The sequence below is a fragment of the Bombina bombina genome, chromosome 1, assembly GCF_027579735.1.
Source record: "Bombina bombina isolate aBomBom1 chromosome 1, aBomBom1.pri, whole genome shotgun sequence".
NCBI classification, from domain to species: Eukaryota; Metazoa; Chordata; class Amphibia; order Anura; family Bombinatoridae; genus Bombina; species Bombina bombina.
The window spans coordinates 465,484,101-465,508,495 of record NC_069499.1 but is presented as its reverse complement, the minus strand read 5'-3'; positions in this window follow the sequence as shown (position 1 = coordinate 465,508,495).

Sequence of the window (24,395 nt, the reverse complement as noted above, 5' to 3'; positions counted from 1 at the left end):
GCTTCTGTCTCAGGCTGTGAGAATACTTGAGCACCAAGACGGCAGTGCCCAGTACAAATAGGCGAAGCTTCAGTATCTGGCGCCTTTAAGCTATTAAAAAAGGACAACTGATTTTAAAAGAGCTGAAGGAACAGGATGAAGTAGCTGTGCACATCAGTTTAATACCCCTTAAAACATACAGTAATGCAGTGGTACTCCACATTCTCAACAGCAATATAATAAATGCAGCCACTGCACGGAGACTAAAAATGTAGGAAATAATGCAATATAATTTCTCATGTACTAAAATGCTAAAGGAACAAATGGAACTTGGAATTTTGCCCACTGTGTTTAGTGGTTTTGATTTGACCACATTTTCCTGGTTTCGATTTCATCATTTCTACTTCATGGACCCATGCAATTACCATGCCAGCTCAGAGATCGTATAGTATCTTGAGAGGGACATGGTTTGCATTATCACAGATTCAAGCCAAGTGCATACGAATTATGATGAACTGTATTAACAGCTATAGGTTTATATGCATTTAAAACTTATTTTAACATACAGACAGAGGCGGAACTACCATTGGTGCAGTAGGTGCAATGGGCCCAAGTGCTGTGGGGGCCATAGCAGCCAATCTATACATACGAATGTGCAGAATTTATACAACCCTAATGCAGGGGATGCTTTTATTACAGCAGGTTGCAGGTCTATGTATCTATATATTCTCAAAATCATTATACAGAGCATCATGTATATTATTACTGTTGTTGACTACTGAGTTACCTTTTCACCAGGGCCCTCTGTTGAGTACTTCCGCTACTACATACAGGGCTAGATTACAAGTGGAGTGCTACCAGTTATGTGCGAGAGAAAAGGGGTTTATCGTGGGCATTACAAGTTGAAAATAAACACGATCACTTGAGCTCAATTGAAGTTAACACACGTCAGGTTAGAGAAACCTCAGAGCTCTGGTTAACTGTTTCACAAAACAAAAATGTCTCACAATAACACCATGTAATAAAAATTATTTAATAAAATTATTTCACAAAAATGTTATAAGGTCTCAAAGATATGAGGTTGCAGGTGTTAGGAAAAAAAAGTCAGGCAAAGGGCTTTATACATTGAGATACATACATATAAATGTCTAAAGATGTATATGTATGTATGTGTATATATATATATATATATATATACATATTGTAACAGGAACACTTTTAACCACGGTCTTCTAGGGCACAAATGCAGCACAGGACAGTCCACTGTAGTTTAAAAGGCTTTATTTTTCACAGCAATAACAAACAGGCAGTTCATTTTCAAAAGAGAGAAATCCTTCCTCTGCAGCAAAGTTAAGTACTTTTAAATGTGTCCCAGTACTTCACATCATTCCACAAGTGCTTTGTAAAAATAATGTCCTTTTACAGTTCACAGGAACAAAAGTCTTTTACACAGTGTAACAAACACACACACCAGCTTCTGTAGCTGTGTAACTCTCTCTCAAGGCCTAAGTGAGGCTGCTATTTAAACCCTCACAACTTCTAATTAGCCACACCTGTGATTAGCTGCTGGACAGCTTCCCAGCTGTCTGGGATAATCAAATACACACTCTTTCTCCCTGGGGTTTTAACTGAAAGGAGAAATAGCATGTACAATGCTTGGTCTTAAATATCTTCCATTTATAACCAGGCCTTGCTTTCTGTCACATATCCTCCCCCCAGCTCACACCCAGTGGGTTGAGCGACCATGGACATCAATGAATGTACCCGAGACAAACCATCAGCATTGCCCTGCAAAAGACCGGCCCCGTGCTCAACAGTAAAATTGAAGGGTTGCAAGCTAAGAAACCACCTAGTAACCCTTGAATTTGTGTCCTTATTCTGACTCATTCATGTGAGAGGAGCATGATCTGTTATTAATTTAAATTTTCTTCCCAACAGATAGTACCTAAGGGTCTCTAAAGCCCACTTAATGGCAAGGCATTCTTTCTCCACTATAGAATAGTTCTTTTCCTGTGGAATAAGTTTTCTGCTTAGGAAAAGGACAGGATGCTCTTCTCCCTGACACTCCTGCGAGAGAACTGCTCCTAAACCAACATCAGAGGCATCTGTCTGTACAATAAAATCTTTACCGAAATTGGGGGTTACCAAAACTGGATGGGCACAAAGGGCATCTTTCAAATGCTTAAAAGCTTGTTCTGCTTCTGGGGACCATTTTATCATAATTGGGGCCCTTGCTTTTGTGAGATCTGTCAAGGGTGCCGCAATTGTAGCGAAATTCGGGATAAACCTTCTATAATAACTAGTTATCCCAATAAATGCTCTTACTTGTTTTTTAGTTAGAGGCTGTGGCCAGTTCTGTATGGCCTCTACTTTTGTTGTCTGAGGTTTAACTAATCCTCTACCAATAGTATAACCCAAGTACTTAGCTTCCTGTAAACCAACGGTACATTTTGCAGGATTGGCAGTTAACCCAGTGGACCGTATTGCATCAAGTACTGCTTGAACTTTTGGAAGATGGGATTCCCAATCTGTACTATAAATTATAACATCATCCAAATATGCTGCCGCATAACGAACATGGGGTTTCAGAATTCTATCCATCATCCTCTGGAATGTTGCCGGGGCCCCATGTAAACCAAATGGCAACACCGTATACTGAAATAAGCCCTCTGGGGTTGAAAAAGCTGTCTTTTCCTTTGCTTGACTAGTGAGAGGCACCTGCCAATACCCTTTCGCTAAATCAATTGTAGTGAGATAACATGCTTTTCCTAGCCTTTCTATTAACTCATCTACCCTAGGCATTGGGTAGGTGTCAAATTTGGAAACACAATTAAGCTTACGAAAGTAATTACAGAACCTTAATGAACCATCCGGCTTTGGAACAAGCACGATTGGACTGTTCCACTCACTTTGTGATTCCTCAATTACCCCAAGCTTTAACATTTTTTCTACCTCCAGTTTAATAGCCTTTCTACGAGCCTCAGGGACTCTATAGGGTTTAAGGCAGACCTTCTTCCCTGGTTCTGTTATTATGTCATGCTTAATAACATTAGTTTTCCCCGGTACCACAGAAAATACCTCTTTGTTCATTCTAATAAAATCCTTGACCTCTCTCTTCTGATGTACAGATAGGGTTTCCGATATATTCACCTCTGGTTCAGTGACAGGGAGTTCTGTAGGTTTTACCAGATTTATATGATATATTTGCTCAGGTTTCCTTCTCCCTGGCTGACTTACTTTGTAATTAACATCATTTATAACCCTGATATTATTTCTTGCCTCTACCAATGTTGGATCCTCCCATTGGGCTTTTTTAAAATTACCAGGGCCACCAACCAGATCTATCAAATCATCAATATTTTCCAAGCTAGTACTTGGTACTTCATTACTCTGAGAAGGTTGATGACCTACTAATACAGGCATAGGGCAATAAATCTTATTTTTCTCCTTTTCAATGGAACCCCCCTTCAAAATCAGTTTCAGAGAAAGGAAATACATAAATATCAGAAGTTTGACATATTTCTGGAGATTCCCATAACTCCAGAAATTTTGGAAAATTTCTCCCTATCACCACCTCATGGGCTAAATTTGGTACTACACCAACACAATATTTTAATTTACCACACTGAGTCTCAATCTCCACCTCAGCTGTAGGATATTCCCGTTTATCTCCATGAACACAGATAATTCCCATTTTTTCCCCATAATCTAATACTGCATCTGGTACTAAAGATTTAGCCACTAGTGTGACCATACTTCCTGAATCAAGCAAAGCCCTAGACACTTTACCATTAACCGTCACAGTACACCAATGGGAATCATTATTAACAGAGCTGTTGCTATTAGACAATAGTGAATGTGCAACATTACAGTCCATAAATTCATCTTTATCACAGTCTCTAGCAATATGCCCAACCTCATTACATTTAAAACATCTTACAGGTTGGTTATATTTAAATGTTTCCTTAATTCCTGGGGAAATGTCTCTGGTGTTTTGCCAATACACCTGCTGCTCTCTTATCCCTTTTATCCCCTGAACAGTCTTACCAGTTCTTGTAGAGCTCTGGGACTTGGGATTGTGGGGCTGATCCATTGAAGATTGTTGCAAAACTTCTCCTGAAGCTATAAATCTTTCGACCAATACAATCAACTGATCCGCTGTTTGAGGATCACCTTGATTAACCCACCGCCGCAGGGAAGCAGGTAATCCACCCTGAAACCGGTCCATCACCAGTAGTTCCACTATTTTGGTAGCCGAATTAACCTCTGGTTGCAGCCACTTCCTGGCAAGGTGTATAAGGTCGAACATCTGGGATCTTGCAGCATTATGAGATGAAAACATCCAGGAATGGAATCTTTGTGCACGGACTGCCGAAGTCACCCCCAGGCGTGCAAGGATTTCTGCTTTCAATTTCTCATAGTCACTGGCTTGTGCTGGCTCTAAATCAAAGTAGGCCTTCTGATGTTCACCACTAAGAAATGGCGCAAGTATACTTGCCCACTCAACTGTCGGCCATTTTTCTCTTTCTGCTGTGCGTTCAAATGCCAAAAGATACGCCTCAACATCATCAGCTGCTGTCATTTTTTGAAGATAATGACTAGCCCTTATTACTCTGGAACCTTGGCTGCCACCAACATATTCAGAGTTCAGTCTTTCTGATATGGCTTGAACCTCTCGTTGCAGAGTCTGTGTAGCACTTTGCTGCTCCTCCCGGGTCTTCCTGAATGTCTCAGCTTGCACAGCAGCCATCTGTTGTATCAACAATTCAGTGTTCTCCTTCTGTGATTTAGCCAGCAGCATAGCACTCTCTGACTGGGCCAAGACCAACTGTTGCAGTGCTGCACTATTTTCAGCAGCTTTTCTGTTAGTCTCTTGCTGTATAGCATTAGAATGGATCAAAGCTTTAATGACTTCCTCCATGTTGCTTGCAGATTATTATGCCCACAGACTTACAACGTGGATGCCCGCATTCTCCACCAAGTGTAACAGGAACACTTTTAACCACGGTCTTCTAGGGCACAAATGCAGCACAGGACAGTCCACTGTAGTTTAAAAGGCTTTATTTTTCACAGCAATAACAAACAGGCAGTTCATTTTCAAAAGAGGGAAATCCTTCCTCTGCAGCAAAGTTAAGTACTTTTAAACGTGTCCCAGTACTTCACAGCATTCCACAAGTGCTTTGTAAAAATAATGTCCTTTTACAGTTCACCGGAACAAAAGTCTTTTACACAGTGTAACAAACACACACACCAGCTTCTGTAGCTGTGTAACTCTCTCTCAAGGCCTAAGTGAGGCTGCTATTTAAACCCTTACAACTTCTAATTAGCCACACCTGTGATTAGCTGCTGGACAGCTTCCCAGCTGTCTGGGATAATCAAATACACACTCTTTCTCCCTGGGGTTTTAACTGAAAGGAGAAATAGCATGTACAATGCTTGGTCTTAAATATCTTCCATTTATAACCAGGCCTTGCTTTCTGTCACAATATATATATATATATATATATATATATATAGAGAGAGAGAGAGAGAGAGAGAGAGAGAGCGAGAGAGAGAGAACACAGAGGAAGAAGTCCAGCACTCACTTGCAAGCTCTCAGCTAAGATTAAAAGCAAAAATGGAAGAGTTAGTTACCGCATCTGGCCAAATCTGACAAGCCCAGGTACCACGTCAACCTGGGCTTGTCCCATTTGGCCAGATATAATCACCCTAGACATTTACAAAAACACCCGGGCTTGTCTCATTTGGCCAGATGCGGTAACTAACTCTTCCATTTTTGCTTTTAAGCTTAGCTGAGAGCTTGCAAGTGAGTGCTGTACTTCCTCTGTGTGCTGTATTAATTTGTTTTGTCATTTTCCCTATGGGTCTTGCACCCATACCTGTCTGGGGTTAACTGCCTGGGACTCTGGGGACAGTGCAGCTGCCTGAGAGTGCTATTGAGCACCCAGGGCTGTGCATGTTGCAGGGTCATAGGATGTGTACCCAGTCCAGTCTGAGAGTGCTGTCCCCTTCTGTGTTTTGTATATGTCTAGGGTGATTACATAAGCCTGTGTACCTTTGACTTGTTCCCAGTTTGTTTGATTGAGATATTGGCCTCTAGTTATCAAGCCGTCAACCGCAAATACGCTGGAATTCCGCCTTAGTTATCAACCCCTACTGCCCGGCAAAAGTAGAATATAGTGAGGTAAGCTTCGATCTGCTGGACTCAGTCTGACACAGATCGATGGTTATGTCACTACAGATGTTCCGAACGCAAGTTCGGCACAATCTGACTACTTTTGGTAGTTATCAAACTACTACCAGGTATGCTCGCCACTATTCTGGGCCAGATAGGAATCAATGGGAGTCTGACCATAGCGAAAGTTATGTTCACTGCTGCCCAATATCCCATTGATTCCTATGGGAGATGTCTGCACCTAACACCCTAACATGTGCCCCGAGTCTAAACACCCCTTACCCCCTAAACCGCTGCTCCCTTACCCCGCCGCCACCTACATTATACATATTAACTCCTAATCTGCCGCCCCCTATACCGCCGCAACCTACATAAACTTATTAACCCCTATCCTGCGGATCCCAGACCCCGCCGCAACTAAATAAATTGTTTAACCCCTAAACCGCCGCTCCCGGACCCCGCCACCACCTATATTAAAGTTATTAACCCTTATCCTGCCCACCCTATGCCGCCGCCACCTACATAAACTTATTAACCCCTATCCTGCAGATCCAGGACCCCGCCGCAACTAAATAAATTGTTTAACCCCTAAACCGTCGCTCCTAAGTCTAACACTAACACTAACACCCTCCTAACTTTAATATTGTTTTAATAAATCTAAATAAAACATACTATTATTAACTAAATTATTCCTATTTAAAACTAAATACTTACCTGTAAAATAAACCCTAATATAGCTACAATATAACTAATAATTTCATTGCAGCTATTTTAGGATTTATTTTTATTTTACAGGCAACTTTGTATTTATTTTAACTAGGTACAATAGTTTTTAAATAGTTATTAACTATTTAATAACTACCTAGCTAAAATAAGTACAACATTACCTGTAAAATAAATCCTAACCTAAGTTACAATTAAACCTAACACTACACTATCATTAAATAAATTAAATAAATTACCTACAATTAAATAAAATAAAATAAACTTAACTATAGTACAAAAAACAAACAAACACTAAATTACAGAAAATAAAAAAGAATTACAAGAAGTTTAAACTAATTACACCTAATCTAAGCCCCCTAATAAAATAATAAAGCCCCCCAAAATAATAAAATGCCCTACCCTATTCTAAATTACCAAGTAACCAGCTCTTTTACCAGCCCTTAAAAGTGCTTTTTGCGGGGCATTGCCCCAAAGTAATCAACTCTTTTACTTGTAAAAGGAAATACAACCCCCCCAACATTAAAACCCAGCACCCACATACCCCTACTCTAACCCACCCAACCCCCCCTTAAAAAAACCTAACGCTAACCCCCTGAAGATCATCCTACCTTGAGCCGTCTTCACCCAACCGGGCCGAAATCTTCACCCAAGGTTGTGCAGAGGAGGTCCTTCATCCGGTAGAAGTCTTCATCCAGGCGGCATCTTCAATCTTCATCCATCCGGAGCGGAGCGTAGCCATCTTCAAAGGTGCTGACGCGGAGCCATCCTCTTCAACCGACAACTGAATGATGAATGAAGGTTCCTTTAAGGGACGTCATCCAAGATGGCGTCCCTTCAATTCCGATTGGCTGATAGGATTCTATCAGCCAATCGGAATTAAGGTAGGAAAAATCTGATAGGCTGATCCAATCAGCCAATAGGATTGAGCTTGCATTCTATTGACACTTATTAACCCCTAATCTGCCACCCCCGACATCGCCGCCACCTACATTATACTTATTAACCCCTAATCTGCCGCTCTGGACATTGCCGCCACCTACATTATACTTATTAACCCCTAATCTGCTGCCCCCAACATCGCCGACACCTACATTATATTTATCAACCCCTAATCTGCCACCCTCAGCGTCGCCGTCACTATAATAGAAATATTAACCCCTAAACCGCCATACTCCCGCATCGCAAACACTAGTTAAATATTACTAACCCCTAATCTGCTGCCCCTAACATCACCGCCACCTACCTGCAATTATTAACCCCTAATCTGCCGGCCCCAACGTCGCCGCCACTATACTAAATTTATTAACTTGTAGCTAGCTAAGGTTTTATTTTTATTTTACATGCAAGTTTGTATTTATTTTAACTACAGTAGGTAGAATAGTTATAATAACTACCTAGCTAAAATAAATACAAATTTACCTGTAAAATAAAACCTAACCTAAGTTACACTAACACCTAACACTACACTACAATTAAATAACTTACTTAAATTAAATACAATTAAATAAATTAAATACAATTAGCTAAATTAAAAAACAAAGAAACACTAATTTACAGAAAATAAAAAACAAATTACAAGATATTTAAACTAATTACACCTAATCTAAGAGCCCTATCAAAATAAAAAAGCTCCCCCCAAAATAAAAAAAAACCCTAGCCTAAACTAAACTACCAATAGCCCTTAAAAGGGTCTTTTGTGGGGCATTGCCCCAAAGAAATCAGCTCTTTTACCTGTAAAAGATATACAAACACCCCCCCAACAGTAAAACCCACCACACACACAACCAACCCCCCAAATAAAACCCTAACTAAAAAACCTAAGCTCCCCATTGCCCTGGAAAGGGCATTTGGATGAGTATTGCCCTTAAAAGGGCATTTAGCTATATTGCAGCCCAAAGCCCTAACCTAAAAAAAACCCCCACCCAATACACCCTTAAAAAATCCTAACACTAACCCCCGAAGATTCACTTACCGGGAGAAGTCTTCATCGAAGCGGTAAGATGTCCTCAACGAAGCTGGTAGAAGTGATCCTCCATACGGGCAGAAGTGGTCCTCCAGATGGGCAGAAGTCTTTATCCAGACGGCATCTTCTAACTTCATCCATCTGGCACAGAGCGGCTCCATCTTAAAGACATCAGCGTGGAGCATCCTCTTCCAATGACGTCTTCTTGCTGAATGAAGGTACCTTTAAATGACGTCATCCAAGATGGCGTCTCTTAGATTCCGATTGGCTGATAGAATTCTATCAGCCAATCGGAATTAAGGTTGAAAAAATCCTATTAGCTGATGCAATCAGCCAATAGGATTGAACTTCAATCCTATTGGCTGATCCAATCAGCCAATAGGATTGATCTCGCATTCTATTGGCTGATTGGAACAGCCAATATAATGTGAGCTCAATTCTATTGGCTGATTGCCTCAGCCAATAGGATTTTTTCAACCTTAATTCCAGTTGGCTGATCAGCCAATTGGAATCTAAGGGACGCCATCTTGGATGATGTCATTTAAAGGTACCTTCATTCAGCAAGAAGACGTCGTTGGAAGAGGATGCTCCACGCCGGATGTCTTGAAGATAGAGTCGCTCTGTGCCAGATGGATGAAGATAGAAGATGCCGTCTGGATGAAGACTTCTGCCCATCTGGAGGACCACTTCTGCCAGCTTCATTGAGGACATCTTGCCGCTTGGAAGAAGACTTCTCCTGGTAAATTAATCTTCGGGGGTTAGTATTAGGATTTTTTAAGGGTGTATTGGGTGTTTTTTTTTTTTAGGTTAGGGCTTTGGGCTGCAATAGAGCTAAATGCCCTTTTAAGGACAATGCCCATCCAAATGCCCTTTTCAGGGCAAAAGGGAGCTTAGGTTTTTTTAGTTAGGGTTTTATTTGGAGGGTTGGTTGTGTGGGTGGTGGGTTTTACTGTTGAGGGGGTTGTTTGTATTTTTTTTTTACAGGTAAAAGAGCTGATTTCTTTGGGGCAATGCCCTGCAAAAGGCCATTTTAAGGGCTATTGATAGGTTAGTTTAGGCTAGGGTTTTTTTTTATTTTGGGGGGGCTGTTTTATTTTGATATGGCTCTTAGATTAGGTGTAATTAGTTTAAATATCTTGTAATTTGTTTTTTATTTTCTGTAATTAAGTGTTTTGCTTTTTTTGTAATTTAGCTAATTGTATTTAATTTATTTAATTGTATTTAATTTAGTAAGTTATTTAATTGTAGTGTAGTGTTTTATTTTACATGTAAATTTGTATTTATTTTAGCTAGGTAGTTATTAAATAATTAATAACTATTTAGTAACTATTCTACCTAGTTAAAATAAATACAAACTTGCCTGTAAAATAAAAATAAACCCTAAGCTAGATACAATGTATCTATTAGTTATATTGTAGCTAGCTTAGGGTTTATTTTATAGGTAAGTATTTAGTTTTAAATAGGAATAATTTAGGTAATGATAGTAATTTTATTTAGATTTATTTAAATTATATTGGTTAGGGTTAGACTTAGGTTTAAAGGGTTAATACATTTAGAATAGTGGCGGCGACGTTGGGGGCGGCAGATTAGGGATTAATAATATTTAAAGAGTGTTTGTGAGGCGGGAGTGCAGCGGTTTAGGGGTTAATATGTTTATTATAGTGGCGGCGATGTCCGGAGCGGCAGATTAGGGGTTAATAATTTTATTTTAGTGTTTGCGATGCTGGAGGGCCTCGGTTTAGGGGTTAATAGGTAGTTTATGGATGTTGGTGTACTTTTTAGCACTTTAGTTATGAGTTTTATGCTACAGCTTTGTAGCGTAAAACTCATAACTACTGACTTTAAAATGCGTTAGGAATCTTGGCGGTAGAGGGTATACCGCTCACTTTTTGGCCTTCCAGGCAGACTCATAATACCGGCGCTATGGAAGTCCCATAGAAAAAAAAGCCTTTACGAAATTAACGTAAGTTGCTTTGCGTTAAGGCCAAAAAAGTGTGCGATACACCTATACCTGCAAGACTCGTAATACCAGCGGGCGTAAAAAAAGCAGTGTTAGGACCTGATAACACTGCTTTTTTACCTTAACGCACAACTCGTAATCTAGCCATATTTGTTTTACAAAATTACCTGCAAGTCTGCAGAATTGTAAAAATGTAAATATTCCCTAATAAACACATCTTTTTTAGATTGTACACCTTTTAGAGACTGCTAATTTTCCGTTATACTAATATGTTTCATAGCCAAAGGTTTTTTCAGTCTGAAACCATTTACTTAACTGCAAGGTCATATCTGTAATCCCTTAACGCCTTGCGACAGAAAGCTCTGTAATAAAGGAGATTGTCTAGTTAGTGATTCTCATTATTGGTATCCTAGCATCTTCTGCAAGAGTAGAAAAATTGATTAAAAATATTTTCCCTAGCGTGAAAACAAAGTCAATAAGCTACTCATGACTCCAGCAGACGCTTCTGTTTTCCGAACCAGTGGGAATCTTTTTTGTGGATGATTTCCCTCTGTGCCCCTAGTTAGACAATCAAAATCCATAAATTCCTAGTTTACATTGTAGCAAAGTATTAAATTGCACAAGTAGAAAGTTCACTCTACAAATATCCTATTGAAAGCCTATTGAATTAAAAAGTATGTTCTTACCACTCTTTCCCCATGATAAGATGTTAATCAACTGCATGATTTTTGTATTCTACAAAGTAACAAAAGGATATAAATAAAGCTTAGCAAAAGTTTCTTTAAAGGGACATTCTACTGCAAAAAGTACACGATTTGACATTATTGCCCAGATTATAAGTGAAGCTCTATTGGTAGCGCAGGGTGCAGTATCAATATATCTGGACTGCTCTAAAATTAAAGCTCAAATTGATATTACAAGTCCATGGTAAAACAGAATTACCAGAGGAGGTTTAGTGAGACAGACATCTCTTTAGTGTGCCCTATAGTGATGTTGCGAATAGTTCACCGGCGAATAGTTCCCGGTGAACATAGCATGTTCACGTTCGCTGTGGCGGGCTAACATATGCGATGTTCTATCCGCCCCTTATTCATCATCATTGAGTAAAACTTTGACCCTGTACCTCACAGTCAGCAGACACATTCCAGCCAATCAGCAGCAGACCCTCCCTCCCAGACCCTCCTACCTCCTGGACAGCATCCATTTTAGATTCATTCGGAAGCTGCATTCTTGCTGAGAGGAGGGACAGTGTAGCTGCTGCTGATTTAATAGGGATATCGATAGCTAGGCTAGTGTATTCAGTGTCCACTACAGTCCTGAAGGACTCATCTGATCTCTGCTGTAAGGACAGCACCCCAAAAAGCCCTTTTTAGGGCTAGAACATCAGTCTGCTTTTTTTTTTCCTGTGTAATCTAATTGCAGTTGCCTGCCTGCCAGCGTGTGTGTCAGGCTCACAGCGTATACTGTGCCCACTTGCCCAGTGCCACCACTCATATCTGGTGTAACAGTAGTGTACATTTAAAAAAAAAAAAAACACTTTTTTGACTGTGCTAAAAAATAGTTTCCTTCACACGTGTGCGTTTCAGTGCCTGCCAGGGCACAGTGTCACCCCAGTGCAACTCATATCTGGTGTAACAGTAGTGTACATTAAAAAAAAAAAAACAACACTTTTTTGACTATGTTAAATAATAGCAGTCAGTTTCCTTCACACGTGTGCGTTTCAGTGCCTGGCAGGGCACAGTGTCACCCCAGTGCAACTCATATCTGGTGTAACAGTAGTGTACATTTAAAAAAAACAACACTTTTTTGACTGTGAAATAATAGCAGTCAGTTTCCTTCACACGTGTGCATTTCAGTGCCTGCCAGGGCACAGTGTCACCCCAGTGCAACTCATATCTGGTGTAACAGTAGTGTACATTTAAAAAAAAAAAACACTTTTTTGACTGTGTTAAATAATAGCAGTCAGTTTCCTTCACACGTGTGCGATTCAGTGCCTGGCAGGGCACAGTGTCACCCCAGTTCAACTCATATCTGGTGTAACAGTAGTGTACATTTAAAAAAAAACACTTTTTTGACTGTGAAATAATAGCAGTCAGTTTCCTTCACACGTGTGCGTTTCAATGCCTGCCAGGGCACAGTGTCACCCCAGTGCAACTCATATCTGGTGTAACAGTAGTGTACATTTAAAAAAAAAAAACACTTTTTTGACTGTGAAATAATAGAAGCCAGTTTCCTTCAAACGTGTGCGTTTCAGTGCCTGCCAGGGCACAGTGTCACACCAGTGCAACTCATATCTGGTGTAACAGTAGAGTACATTTAAAAAAAACAACACTTTTTTGACTGTGAAATAATAGAAGCCAGTTTCCTTCAAACGTGTGCGTTTCAGTGCCTGCCAGGCAGGGACGTGCACTCATAGGAGGCAGGGGAGGCAGTGCCTACCCTGCCATATGTGGCCAAAGCTTAATTACATTTTAATTTAAACAAAAAAAAAAAATATTTTCCCCCCATGTAATGCTATGGAGAGGCAGGTACAGGAACGCTTCTCTCCATTGCAATACATGGGTCAAAGGAAAAGCTGTGCTGCAGCGCCACCTGTGTTCTGTCAATATATTAGCAGCAAAAATTGGGACCAATTGGAGGCACTCCTCTTGATGCCTCCTAGCAAGTGTAGGATATATAGAATAATCAGGAGGATGCAGTGAGCAGGGTCATGTGACACAACTGGAAGCTGAGGTAACCTAAGAACAGATGACACCAAGCAGAAGAGTAAAGTAGTATTCTACATCTCTTGTGATTCACAAATTGTGTTCAGATGCAGCTCATTAACAGGGGGACAGTAAGTGAGCATAACCCAATACTGACAGGAAATCAAAGGGTCAATTTAAAACCCAGAGTTTGAAGTTAAGTTATTTAAATTAAAGTTTTTGACATTGAATATTGCTAAGCCTCCCTTTTTCATGGTTATTTGATTTAATTAGGTACAAACTCCATATATGTTATGTCTGTTCAGACAGAGGATGCAGTATATATTTTTATTTTTCTCTGTGTCTCCATTTATTTAAAGACTGCTGTTAACTTATAATTCACAAATCAATTGAAAGCTGATGCATTGTGTTTTTAATATGTGCTGCTTTTATACAAGTGTATATTAATTAAAAGGAGATAATGATTCATTTAAAAATATATGTAATTATTGCAGTTAAATGTTTTTAGAAATAATGCCACTGTAAAGTAACTGGTTAAACACATAGTCAAAGGGAGACATTTAAAATTAGACTTTCATGATTGAGGTAGAGCATGCTATTTTAATAGACTTTTCTAGTTATTTATATTTTGAGAATTAGCATCAACTGTTACTGGCCCCATGTCAGCAAATCAAATTAGTTTTTGAAAGGAACATGAAAGTCATAATCACATTTCCATCATTCAGATAGAAATTGCACACAAAAAAATGAATAAACTTTCTATTTCACTTTTATTATTATGTACTTCATTCTTTTGGTATCCTTTGGTGTCCTTTGTTGAAGAGCATACCTAAGTGGGATGTGCACATGCGTTTCTTGAACACCATATTGCAGCAGCTGTGTTGGCATTATTGATAACTTGTCCTTTGTGTAAAACTTGTATGGTAAATTATTTCTATTTTTACAATACAGTAGTTAGTAGAGAAGAGATTGTGGATCATTCTAATTACTTAGTAACTGGCACTGTGCCACAGAATTGTGTGAGTGTGTATGTGAGCAGAGTGTGTGTGGGTGTCAGTGAGCAGAGTATGTGTGCTTTATTCTCCAGGTAATCAATACATTTCCGATGAGCTGGTGCTTTAGTGCTGTGTTTCTCAACAATGGTCCTCAAGTAACCCCAACAGGCCAGGTTTTCATTATAGCTGAATCAGTGCACAGGTGAAGTAATCAGCTGATCAGTAACTCAGTGGTAACTAACTTGCTCTCACCCATCACCTGATTATGTCACCTATGCACTGGCAAAGCTATAATTTAAACCTGCCCTGTTGGGGGTACTTGCGGCCCTCTGTACATGTGTTTCTCCGGCGTATCATATCTAGTGCCTCACCAGCCTCTGACCTCACTGCACATCACTGCTGCCAGGGCACAGTGTCACACCAGTGCAACTCATATCTGTTGTAACAGTAGTGTACATTTAAAAAAAAACAACACTTTTTTGACTGTGAAATAATAGCAGTCAGTTTCCTTCACACCGGTGCGTTTCAGTGCCTGCCTGCCAGGGCACAGTGTCACACCTGTGCAACTCATATCTGTTGTAACAGTAGTGTACATTTTTAAAAAAACAACACTGATAGGGAACGTAACAGGGATTAAACTGATAAGAATAGTACTACTTAACACAACACTCCTATCTGGTGGCATATTAGATTGCACACGCAGTGCCCCAAATTTGAAGTAGGAGGACCGACCAAGCATCTTTTTCCATCTCCCGGTTCCTAAAATAGATGCCATATACACATCCCCTGATAGGGGATGTAACAGGGATTAAACTGATAAGAATAGAACTACTTAACACACCACTCCTATCTGGTGGCACATTAGATTACATGTGCAGTGCCCCAAATTTGAAGTAGGAGGACCGACCAAGCATCTTTTTCCATCTCCCAGTTCCTAAAATCGATGCCATATACACGTCCCCTGATAGGGGACGTAACAGGGATTAAACTGATAAGAATAGTACTACTTAACACACCACTCCTATCTGGTGGCACATTAGATTGTATGCGCAGTGCCCCAAATTTGAAGTAGGAGGACCAACCAAGCATCTTTTTCCATCTCCCGGTTCCTAAAATCGATGCCATATACACGTTCCCTGATAGGGAACGTAACAGGGATTAAATTGATAAGAATAGAACTACTTAACACACCACTCCTATCTGGTGGCACATTAGATTGCACGCGCAGTGCCCCAAATTTGAAGTAGGAGGACCGACCAAACATCTTTTTCCATCTCCCTGTTCCTAAAATCGATGCCATATACACGTCCCCTGATAGGGGACGTAACAGGGATTAAACTGATAAGAATAGTACTACTAACACACCACTTCTATCTGGTGGCACATCCCAAATTTGAAGTAGGTGGACCGACCAAGCATCTTTATCCATCTCCCGGTTCCTAAAATCGATGCCATATACACGTCCCCTGATAGGGGACGTAACAGGGATTAAACTGATAGGAATAGTACTAATTAACACACCTTATAATAATGCAGAGAGAGGAGTCTGAAGAAGAGGAGTCAGAGGAGGAAGGTGGCTTTGAGGAGGTGGAAGACCAAACACAGGGGGCTTGTTGTCACCTTTCGGGGACCCTTGGTGTTGTACGTGGCTGGGTGGAGGAATAGACCTTCAATGACATCAGTGAGGACAAGGAATGGGACATGGCTAGCTTGGTATCCAACCTTGTGCAAATAGGGAGTTTGCTGTTGTGCAAATGGACAGTTTGCGGTTGTTTGCGGTGCGTTAAACGGGGAGTTTGGTCTGTCACTGTGAAGCGGGCGTAACCCTTACACTACCTGATCGATACAACATCATGCCTGATGTTTTAATGCACGTTATTCCAAACAATTTAGGAATGTTAGGTGATTTATGCCCTTTATGGATTAAAACCAGACTCTGCATCAACTATGTAATTTTCCATGGGAGTTTTGCCATGGATCCCCCCCCCGGCATGCCACAGTCCAGGTGTTAGTCCCCTTGAAACAACTTTTCCATCACTATTGTGGCCAGAAAGAGTCCCTGTGGGTTTTAAAATTCACCAGCCTATTGAAGTCTATGGCGGTTCGCCCGGTTCGCCCGTTCGCGAACAGTTGTGGAAGTTCGCGTTCGCTGTTCGCGAACTCAAATTTTTATGTTCGCGACGTCACTAGACTGCCCTATACTTTCAATGGATATCGTGACTGCACTAAACATTGCTCATATTACAAGAAGAAATTTATGGGTTGTACTCGAGAGTAAGCCAAAATAGCACTAGAAGAATTAGACTTGAAGTAAAGTGTTAGGGTTACAAAAATGTTTCCCAAAACACATGTAAAACATATTAAAATAAAAAATGAAAGTTTATTAATTGAAAAATATTTTAAAAGGGTAAAAATGAGATATGGTATAAGTCAAAGTGTTTGACTGAGAAGGGCTCAAAAGTATATTTATATATCTCTAAATATTTTTTATGTGTGTATGTTTTCGAGATTTTCATGGCCAAAATGTTTTTGTTTAGGACAAATCATTAATTTCGGGTTTTTAGATTTTTTAGGGGCAAGACAAAACTGAGCCAACTCTGTAAACGTGTCTGCCTTGCCAGAGCAGAAGATTAAGTTTAAGTCAGAACATTTTGTCACCCAGTAAAACATCAAGGGTGGTGCCCTGTTCCTGTGGATATAGCATTTGAGCTGTTCCCTTGGGAGGTAGCCTCAGCAAAAGTGGAGGAGGAGCTGAAGCAGCAGCATTGGGTCAGTTTGGTTACAAAACTCAAGCAGATCACTGTACTGACTAACCACTTATTCACTTACTGCTTGCTCTAGTCAATCATCATGTAGTTACTAGGAAAATAATTGTTAATCACTGAGTTACTGGGAAGAGCGTTTAACCCCTTAACGACATACGTCATACAGGGTACGTCTTGCACAAACTGGTCTTTAAAGACCAGCGACGTACCCTGTACGACGTTGGGGTTGAAAGTGACTGGAAGCGATGTTAGATGCAGACGTTTCCCATAGGAATCAATGGGATATCGGGCAGCAGCGAACATGAGCTTTCGCTATGGTCAGACTCCCATTGGTTCCTATGGGATCCGCCGCCTCCAGGGCGGCAGATTGAAATCCAGGTACGCTGGCCCGGAATAGTGACGAGCGTACCTGCTAGTAGTTTGATAACTACCAAAAGTAGTCAGAGTGTGCCGAACTTGCGTTTGGAACATCTGTAGTGACGTAAGCATCGATCTGTGTCGGACTGAATCCGGCGGATCGAAGCTTACATCACTAGATTCTACTTTTGCCGGGCAGTAGGGATAACTAAGGTGAATCAGCCTCGCCACAAATACGCTGCGTAATTCCAGCGTATTTGCGGTTGACGGCTTGATAACTAGAGGCCAATGTATTATTAAACAATGAATGAATGGTGAATGAACATTCCTAGGTTCAGACATGCATAAAACAAGGAGACAGAGACTGTTCTTCTTTTCTTTAAATGAATTGCAGCCACAACCAGGTTAATGTAGCTGTTGGGTAAATGTTTTGTGTAACAACAATTTCTAAGAAAAAAAAATCTCTTCCTCCCCATATTATATCTCACAGACTTTTTTTTTAAAAGGTAAACATAAAATAGTGTCTTGTTATTGTGTCTGACATACTAGCATGCCAGGGACAAACAGATGGAAAGTGATGATGAGGCCAAGCCTAATGATGGTGCAGGGCCCAGGCACGGCCTCAGACCAGACAATGGGCGTACAACAATTGAATTTTTCAAAAATAAATGTAGAATTATTATTCAGTTTGACACAAATGGATGGTTGGTTGCAGCCAGGCACATTGTACAATCACATCACCCAAGAGTAGAGACAGTTCCTTTGTTTTAAAGAATTGCAGCCAGCCACTTCAAAAAGTGCCAAAAAAGCTTCTGAAATTTTATTTTATTTGTTATATCTTTTGTTAATTTTTTTTGTTGTGTTTAGCTTGCATCAAATTACTACTGATGCGAGCAAACAGCCGCAATAAACCCTATATTGCTTGCACATATCTGTTAGCTCGCCACTCGTAATCGTAAGACTTTTAAATAAAAATATTTTTACTATTGTTTTACAGACTCAGACCACACTGAAGGTGCAAAGTCAAATAGTCAAGCTCAGTAAAGCAACAAAACCTTAATTTTAAGTAAGAAACTAAACTACTACTAACTAATATAATATATTGGCGGTAACTTCTCGTGCAACCTTTACTGTATTTTGATTATTAATATTTTTCTTAAAAATCTCTAGTGTAGTGCTGTCCCCCCTGAGATATAATAAGTTAAATCTAAGTACTAGTAGTCTATCTCTAGTCTTATTGTTAACCACTTTATGCCGTTAGGATGTTCCATGCTGTCCTAACAGCACTGGGCTTTAACCCCTTAGTGACCAGACCATTTTTCAATTTTCTTACCGTTAAGGATCAGGGCTGTTTTTACATTTCTGCGGGGTCTGTTTTTAGCTGTAATTTTCATACTCATTTACTGTACCCACACATATTATATACAGTTTTTCTCACAATTAACTGGACTTTCTAAAGATACCATTATTTTCATCATATCTTAAAATTGACTATAAAAACAATTATAAAATATGATTTCAAAATTGAAAAAAACACACTTTTTCTAACTTTGACCCCCAAAATCTGTTACACATCTACAACCACCAATAACTCCCATGCTAAAAAGTTTCTAAATTTTGGCCTGAGTTTAAAAATACCCAATGTTTACATGTTCTTTGATTTTTTTTTCAAGTTATAAGGCAATAAGTACAAGTAGCACCATTTTGTTTCCCAAAATTAGCAATAGTTACATTGTAACACTGATATCTGTCAGGAATCCCTGAATAACCCTTCACATGTATATATTTTTTAATAGACAACACAAAGTATTGATCTAGGCCCATTTTGATATATTTCCTGCCACTATTTCACCGCCAAATGCAATCAAATAAAAAAAATCATTAACTTTTTCACAAACTTTAGGTTTGTCAATGAAATTATTTACAAACAGCTTGTGTAATTATGGCACAAATGGTTGTAAATGCTTCTCTGGGATCCCCTTTGTTCAGAAATAGCAGATATGTATGGCTTTGGCATTGCTTTTTGGTAATTAGAAGGCCGCTAAATGCCGCTGCGCACCACACTTGTATTATGCCCAGCAGTGAAGGGGTTAATTAGGTAGCTTGTAGAGTTAATTTTAGCTTTAGTGTATAGATTACCCTCCCACCTGACACATCTCACCCCCTGATCCCTCCTTGACCCTTCTCAAACAGCTCTCTTCCCTCCCCCAGCCCCCAAAGGTCACCCCCATCTTAATTACCGGCATAAAGTCTGCCAGTATATAAAATAATATTTTTTTTATTATATATTTTCTGCATTGTAGGATCCCTCCTTACCACCCAACCTCCCTGAGCCCCCCAAACAGCTCTCTAGTTCTGCTAGTACCCAGTTTGCTCTAAATTATTGCAATTTTTCTATAAAAAAACAACAAAAAAACACTTTTTTCCGTAGTGTAGCTGCCCTTCCTCATCAGAATACCCCCTCCCCCTCCCATATCCCTTTCTAGGCATGGATCCCACATAGGATTCCCCTCTCCTCCTTCCCCCGCCTCCCCACTCACTGCCGTGATGTAGCGTGACGTAGCGGTCCCATCTGCTCCCGCCCCCCTTCACACAGTCTTCCACTGGCAGGCTGAGTGAAAATGTCAATATATTTACCTTCTCTTCCTGGTTTAATTTTATTGGATAACACCTTGCTTGCAGCAGTCTATTTTGGAAATGTATATATGTATATATATGTGTATTCATGTGTTTAGATGTGTAAATATGTATGTGCACACATACATACATACACACACACACACACACAAGTGCACATATCTATCTATCTATCTATCTATCTATCTATCATATCTATCTATCTTTCTGTTTCTTTAAATCTATCTATATATATATATACGGCTTTGGGTGTGGAGTCTGCTTGTTTCCTGCTTTATGTTTTGTCTTTTTTCACATTTATATAAATTACTCTTGGGTCTCCCTAAGAGTAATGGGTAAGCCAGACGTGGAGCCCGTGCACACATGCCCTTAGAGAGATACCACTGCACCTCACTGACGAGGCCCACAGAAGGCCGAAACAATCGTCTGGGGTTGTTGCTTCCCTTGTTCAGAGAAGAATTGCCTGGTATTTTGGCGCTGGACTGTCATTGGGTAGGATCAGACTGATATGCTTCAGTATATTTTTTCTCTGTGAAGGGGCATAGTGTGCTTGCACCCTGAGTTACAAATTTAAATGAAAAGGCATGGAAGTTATTCTAGCTTTTGTTCTATCTCAGGAGTGCTGTTCTCTCTCTTTTTTCACATTTATGTAAATTACTCTTGGGTCTCCCTAAGAGTAATGGGTAAGCCAGACGTGGAGCCCGTGCACACTTGCCCTTAGAGAGATACAACTGCACCTCACTGACGAGGCCCACAGAAGGGCGATACGATCATCTGGGGTTGTTGCTTCCCTTGTTCAGAGAAGAATTGCCTGGTATTTCGGCACTGGACTGTCATTGGGCAGGATCAGACTGATATGCTACAGGATATTTTTTCTCTGTGAAGGGGCATAGTGTTCTAAAAGAACTTGCACTCGAGTTACAAAATTAAATGAACAGGCATGGAAGTTATTCTAGCTTTTGTTCTATCTCAGGAGTGCTGTTTGTTGGGAAATACAACAACATGTACTATACCACATGTATGAACAACATTGATGCTGTAGATGGCGCTGTTCAGTTTAGATTGCTGATTGTTTATATCTGTGATCTTGTTCATTCTTTTATACAGGAAGGAAGTTGTTTTTTAATCTCTATTGTGTTTTTCCTCCTCTGTGTGTGCTGACTATAGTTTTACAAGTCTTTTGGTATGTTCCAAATATTGCTGATGCATCTGTACAAGTAAAGCCTAATGCAGTTTTCTTTAAAAGCTTCCAGTGTCTTTTTGATACATACACCAACAGGTTATGGGCCCAGACACTGAAGAAAAAGAAACTACAAGTCAGTAAGTGTTGCATCTATGATCCAAGCAAATACTGTGTGAGGAAACAAGAGCTGCATCCAAATTACTGAAAGATGGCAAGTGGTTCAGATGTGAAATATGCAATAGCGAAGTTAAATAATACCAACTACCAGCTGTGGAAGTTTAAGCTTGAAATGCTGTTATCCAAAGATGATTTATGGGAGGTGCTGGATACAAACAGACCCACTGATAATCCAGGGGAATGGGACAAGAAAAACAGACAAGCAAAAGCAGTTATAAGCCTGTTAGTGGAGGATGATCAACTCATTCACATAAGAAAAGAAAACACAGCTAAAGGTATGTGGACTGCACTACAAAAACTGCATGAGCGTTCAAACTTAAATAGTAAACTATATTTGCTGCGCAAACTATATAAGATGAGGCTGGAAAAAGGCCAGGAAATGTGTGAACATGTGAATGCTATGCTAGAGATTGTGGAACAGCTATGTGCAATTGGAGAAGAAATTAAAGACAATAATATAGTAGCATTGTTACTATGCAGCCTTCCAGAGTCATATAGTGCCCTTATCAATGCTCTAGAAACCAGACCTGAACAAGAACTAACACTAGAATATGCTAAGGGAAAACTAATTGATGAATATAATAGAAGAAAGGAAAACATGCATAGTGAAGAAAATGAGAGATCAGAGGTAGCTCTGAAGGCGCAAGAAGGCACAAAACAAAACAGAGAAACCAGAGTGTGTTTTCGCTGCAAAAAGGTCGGTCACCTGAAAAAGAACTGCTCAATCTGGAAAGCTGAGCAGCGATGGTTAGAACCACCTACAAGAGAGAGAGCTAAGGCAGCCACAAAGCAAACTGCAGCTGCATCATGGAGCGGCAGCTTTAAAGTGACTCAGAATAGTACACCACACGGATGGTGCATTGACTCAGGGGCAACTAGTCACATGACAAGTGACGAGGCATTCTTCACAGAAATTGATTTCAATACTAAAGATAAAGTCTTCCTAGCAAATGGGAAAAGTATTACAGCTGAAGGTAATGGTCAAGGGTTCCTGACTTGCATCACACCATCAGGAGGTAAGCAAAGCATTCTAGTAAAGAATGTTCTGTACGTCCCAAGTTTAGAAGAAAGGCTCCTATCAGTGAAAACTCTTGCTAACAATGGACTCACAGTTCAGTTCCAAGGCAATGAATGCACAATTCAAAACAGGAAACAAATCCTAGCAAAAGGAAGATTGAACGAACACCTGTACAAACTTATCACTGAAAGGAAGCAAGCCAAAACAGCCATTCATAATCCACACAACAAATGTATCCACCTGTGGCACAGGCGATTAGGGCATCGAAACCCAGAGGCCATAAAGGAACTTGCAAAGGAAGGTTTATCAGAAGACATGATAATTTTGCCTTGTGACATGCTCATGAAGTGCACATGTTGTATCAAAGCAAAGGCCACACGTACCCCACTTCCACAAGCCAGTCAAAGAAAAAACACTCACCCCATGGAACTCATACACAGTGATGTGTGTGGACCAATGAAAACCCCCACACCCGGCGGGAACAGATATTTACTGACTTTCATTGACAATTATTCCAGGTACACAACAACATATCTGATGAAGCACAAAAGTGAGACATCAGAGAAACTTCAAGAATTTATAGCTACATTCAGCAATAAATTTCAACGGAAACCAGGAACAATACGTACCGACAACGGAGGGGAATATATGAGTAAGGAAGTGGAGTCATACATGAAGAAACAAGGCATTATACACCAAACGACTGTACCATACACTCCTGAGCAAAATGGTGTTGCAGAAAGGAAAAATCGCACCCTCATAGAAATGGCAAGATGCATGCTTTCAGACGCCAATTTACCTAACCAGTACTGGGGTGAAGCAATAATGACTGCAACATACTTACAGAACAGGCTACCATCAAAAACTATTGAGAGCACCCCATATGAAATGTGGAATGGATCAAAACCTAGTATGGGACATATTAGAGTGTTTGGATGTAAAGCATATGCCCATGTTCCAAGTGAGAAACGCTCCAAATTAGAGAACACAGCCATGGAAGGCATTCTTATGGGCTACAGTGAACAAAGTAAAGGCTATAGAATTCTTCATCCAAAGACCAACAAGATCACAATAAGCCGCAGTGTTTATTTTGATGAAAGTCAAACATCAGAAAAAATGTCCCTCGAAAGCCATAAAGAGAACCTCTCCACTGAATCAGCAAGAGATGCTGACCAAAGTGAAGCTGTACAGGAGACAGAGCAAGAAGTGGAGCTCACAATAGAAAAAACAGCTACTCACAAACCAATAGAACCCACTGAACAACCAGAAATCAGAAAATCAACTCGGGTGACGAAAGGTATACCACCCCGCAAGCTGTCATACATCGCTAAGACACATGAAACACTCGAACCAACATCCTGGGAAGATATTGAAAAATTGCCAAAAAGGGAAGCCAACCAATGGAGAAAAGCAGCCGAAGAAGAAATAAAATCACTTCAGGAAAACAAAACCTGGACACTCACTGAGCTCCCCCCCGGTCGCAAAGCTATAGGAAGCAAATGGACTTTTAAAGTAAAATACGATGCAGAAGGAAATATCCACAGATACAAGGCAAGATTAGTTGCAAAGGGATATTCACAGAAATTTGGAGAAGATTATGATGAAACTTTTGCTCCAGTTGTAAAACACTCCACCATCAGAGCGCTCCTTAGCATTGCAGCCGGAAAGGGAATGCAAGTGAGGCACCTGGACGTCAAAACTGCTTTCCTATATGGAGACATCAAAGAGGATCTCTACATGGAACAGCCACCTGGA